The sequence below is a fragment of the Tupaia chinensis genome, unplaced genomic scaffold (assembly GCF_000334495.1).
Source record: "Tupaia chinensis unplaced genomic scaffold, TupChi_1.0 Scaffold000097_1, whole genome shotgun sequence".
Taxonomy (NCBI): Eukaryota; Metazoa; Chordata; class Mammalia; order Scandentia; family Tupaiidae; genus Tupaia; species Tupaia belangeri.
This window is the reverse complement of record NW_006159559.1, coordinates 3,080,087-3,084,930: the sequence shown is the minus strand read 5'-3', so window position 1 is coordinate 3,084,930 and position 4,844 is coordinate 3,080,087. Positions and strand designations below refer to the sequence as shown.

At 40.6% G+C, this 4,844-nt stretch overlaps 1 pseudogene; it reads right to left on the bottom strand.

Annotated features, from left to right (window-relative positions):
- The window catches only part of LOC102486382 (signal transducer CD24-like), a 17,708-nt pseudogene extending 13,151 nt beyond the window's left edge, over positions 1-4,557 (bottom strand).
- Between the last annotated feature and the right edge of the window lie 287 nt (positions 4,558-4,844).

Sequence of the window (4,844 nt, the reverse complement as noted above, 5' to 3'; positions counted from 1 at the left end):
ATTTATTTATCATTTATATATATATATATACAGATACATATCTGTATGTGTATATATACACATACATATATATATCAGTAACTGTGACTTTAATCTCAGAAGACAAAAACTGCTCAACAGTCTTGGTTATTAACTTAATATGATTGTATGAAGCATAATTCATTCATTTATTGCTAAGTTGTAGCTACCCCGGGGGGCATGTAATTTTGTAAGAGTTCATGTAATTTTGTAAGGTGACTAATGGGCCCTCAGAGACGCTCTTGAATTATACGCAGCTCAGGAAATCATCCTCTGAGGCATGCAATTCGGAAACCTCACTATTAAAAAAAGTCACACTGAGAAGGCTTCAAAAGTATTTTTCAGTCATGTAATTATGTTTTAATGCCAGGTTCTTAAAATGACTTGGAAAAGAAGAAGCAGCTCAGAAAATTTCAGGTCTGAAATGTGTTAGAAGTATTTGGGGCAGCAAGAGGATAAATCTGGAAACGGTGACACTTAATTGGGTTTAAGAATGAAAATGATGACTTGCCACTTTTTGCAAGAATCAAACCCTCATAAAAAGTCGAAATAAGATGATGTGATAAAAATGAGCATTTATGGGGTATATGGGGGGGCAGTATTGTGTTTTCTTGATTTGTAATTCTTTACCGCAAGGAAGTTATGCTCTGATTCCGTCTTGATCAGTATAAAAATTGTTATGAAAAGAGACGTAATTGAAATTCCAGGGGTGTTCACACATTTCTTCACTCTGTGGAGATGTGCAACAGCCTCGTCTGAATACTTGACCTTTATTTCTCAGCATGCTCCTCCTTCAGGATAAAGCCACCTGAATTCTTCAACCAGGGAGGTTCGGGTGAGGGTTTGTTGGGAGCTATGAAGCAGATGAGTTCTCAATTTTCTTCATCCTTTATAAATCTGGACTGTGCTTTAACAATATTCCTTATAAAAGGGGAGAACTACTTAACTAAGGAATTGCCTTTTTGTTTTGTTTTGTTTTACAGCTGTAGAGGGTACTGGAAGATTGAGAGTTACAGTTTTTACTTCTTTCTCCTCGCTTATTTAAAGGAGGTGGCTGGGACTTGAGGCACCTTTGCCTCTGGGTGTTTTGTTATGAGGTCAGAGCAGAATCTTCAAGTTACCAGAGAGGGCTTAAGTTGTAGCATGCTGGTCACAGTCCCAGAGTGGAGAACTGGCATTTCTACCCAGACGTCTCCCTTCAGAACCAACGCTGCAGGCCCAAACCCACAGGCTGACATCTACTGAGTGAAGGCCATGGCTCTTCCTGGCCTCCTGGAAACCCCTCTTCTCTTCAGAAGCCGGAAACCTGTGCTCCATGAGACAGCCGTGCTAGCAAGTGTGGGCACTCAGCCTCCTCCGATGAGGCCTTGGACCGTGAAGATCGCAGTCCCTGTGACACCCAGTGACTTGCTTGCTTTCTGGGCACCAAATAAGCTTTCCACACTTTTATGTAAACCAAAGGATTTGGAGAGGAGATAAATAAGATTGCGTTTCTTTTCAATTTTCAAGGGCATACAAGGTGTTCAGCCATATAGTCAGATCGAAGTTGAACAAAGTAATTAGATGTTTATTCTCTACCCAGCTTTAAGGAAATGCCACCCTCCTGTACAAACTGCTGGTTTATCACATACACCCCACACGCGTTCATGTTTGCGGTTTCAGGACAAGTTCTACTCCCACCGCAGCTCTGGGCACTTGGGAGGGCGCGGCAGGGCTTATAAACCGAGCTGTGCGAATCTCGCCCAGCCTAACACTGCCCTGCTGAATGGCCACTAGGGCTGAGATCCAGTCAGGCTGTAAAGAAAATATGATGCTGTCTAATGTTCTTCTTTTCCTTTTCACTTTACTTATTTCTTTCATGAGCGAGAAAGATGAGACAGAGAAACAGAGTCTTGATGCCACGATCCTTCCCCAGCCCCAGCCCGCCATGGATCTCAGATACGCTGTCCCTGGGACCTGAACTCGGGCTGACTGGTGTTCAGCCTCAGTCTGGGGTTAATGGGTTTTGGGGAAATCACCTGGAAACTTGAATGCCGCCGCAGCGTCGTTTCTATAGGAAACAGACTTCTTTCCAAGCAGTTGATTTAAGTACGGCGCGCTTTCCATACCCAGCCACTTCTCAGGAGGAGCCAGTCCGGGGTTAGAAAGCACACATTTGAAGAATCCCATCTGTTTCTCTTCAGTAAGTTCAAGTAAAATAGCTGATCTTGAGAAGAAATCATGTTCTAAAATGTCTAAGAGATGCTTTAGTATATATCTACTGCAATCCTTATTTTGGGGTGATTAACTGCCGTGTTAAAAGTTAGGTTGTAACACTGCAACGTGTTTTCTTTTCCCCTGGAAAAAAAGGCGATCCCCAGGGCAGGTTCTTGGGAGAATGGCTTAAGAGACACAGTGGAGATCTCAGGTCACCTCTGATGGCAGCGAGCGGGAGGCCAAGGGAGGAAACTACACTGCCAGTTGCAGGGAACTGTTAAATTCCTGACCTGATTTTTTGAAAATATTCAAGGAGAAGCAGAGACACAAATACTAGCCGGGCTCAGTTCTCTAAGACCACGCACTGATGGCGTTCCTCTTTTCTTTCACTTTGGCTGCATTTGTTGGAGCAGCAGGTGAAGAGCCTTTCTAAAGACTGTCATCTCCAAGGGAAGTCATCTGTTTTACGTTAATTGTCCATTAGTCTCCAAGCCTCCATCCATTAAAATCCTCGGCCCCTCATTACATATACTGTGCCCGAGTCCTGCTGTCAGCTCTTCAATGCAGAGTTGTGTTTCTGCATCTGACTTAATTGCTCTAAGTGCCTGTTCCTTTGAGCGAGCTTTGAGCATACCAATTAATGCTAACTTTCTTTGCTTGCTAGTTGAACAGAGAAGCCACAGTGAGGATAGTTCAGCTGCTATTTACTCTAATTTATCAGAGACCTTTCTGCCTTAGGCTCACACAGTGGGTATCTTACATCGGTACTGCTCCGTCTGCCTGATAACTTCTGGATATGTTTTGAATGAACCTGGTTTTCTATAGTGAAAATGCTTCAAAATTTACAATCCGCCCATGTTATTGTGATGAGGGGTTTAAATTCAGTTTACTCCTGATTAGTTTAAACATGTAATTTTTAAATGCATGTGGCACTCTGAACGACAGCTTGGATGAAATTGACTTTGTTGATGGAAAAATTATGCTTTCATCCTTTCAAATTACAGCTCGAGGGGTGGCAGTAGAATAATTTAATTACTGTAGCTCCTTTATTATAAGTGACTCACCTACCTTTAGCCCCATGGCTGTTGTTTTTTGAGAAAACACATTTAAATGGAGGAAGAGCAAAATCATTAAGATAAGCAATCAGTAAGATAGGTAGCTTTTAGACATTTTTGATAGGCATGGAAGTAAATGAAACTATCCTCTGGGACTCAGAGAGAAACAGATGAACAGATTATCTTTAACTCTTTATAAAAGAACTAGAAAAACAATTTTTACTTATTCTTTTAAAAATTGTACCATAGTCCTACTTATTAATAGTAAATTTTATTAATATTAATAATAAGTAATATGATATCATGGTAATATACCTTTAAACTCAAATTCTAAATAATGATTATTAACACTGATCAAATTTATAGCAGGTTCAAAGCCTTTACTAGCATTGAGTTTCATCTTATAACTATGTTAATAAATGATCCTGTTAATATGTGGTAAATACCCATATATTGATTTGCTTCACTACATCTAAGTAATACCAAAAAAATAAATAAAATAAACAGAACCCAAAGTGCATCCAGAGTGGTTTAATTTGCATAACATAATGACAGTAAGAGGTAGAATTTTGTGTTTCTCATTTCCTGAGGATTATTTGGAAAATACTCACTTTTGCTATAAGCAAAACTATTTCGAACAAAAATAAGCCCTTACTCTGGGAGACATTTAAAATAGATGACATCTGCTTCTGAGGCCCTCTGCCTTCCTTCTAAGTGGACCCTAACTTCCTGAAGTCTCTCCTCTTTTCTCACTCACATGGAGGCCCATCCTATATCCTGTATCAAATGGCCCTCATCAGCCACAAGGTAGTAACAAAAGGAGCCATTAAGACTTAGGATTTGTGGGCCAGCAGGTGGCGTAGTGGTTGGCGTACTGGACTTCCACATGGCCAACCACAGTTCATGTCCTGACCTGGTGGCTTGAGGATCACACTGGGCGCAAGTGTGTACATGCCCCAAATCCTGAGAGGAGACTGGAGGAGAGGAGATTTCAGCATGGTCATCCCTCCTGGGCAGTGATTTCTCACTTTCCCTCTATCCATTTCTCTCTGGCTCTCTCTAGTGAGAGAGTGTACATGACCTATAGCAAAAACCTGAAGAAAAAAAAAAGAGAAAAGAAAAAGAAAAAAGACAGACTAAGGATTTTTAATGCTTTTAGAAGATTGTCTTCTTACTCATCTTCATTATCTTCAATGATTTTAGGGGCAGACTGTGTACAGAGCATTGGGAGTGTGTCGGAATTGTCCTCACAGATGGTGACAAGTCTTCTTGCTGGGTTAGCCCCCATAATACAGGTATTTCTTCTACGTCATGGTGTACATAATAGCCTCATCCATCTTTACAGAGGGAGATTCTTTATCAACTCCAAGTTACAGAGCACTTCATTTCCAAAAATTTTCTTTAAACCTCTACCCATTGGTAAGACATTTAAAAATCCTCTCAGCTCTTTTCTTAACAGAAAGAGAGCTTAGGAAAACACTAAAATATAGTCTAACAAATCCAAAGACACCTTTCAGAGACAAAAATATCCTCATATACATCCCCTTCCCTTTTAGGATATTTCTTCTTAGTTAG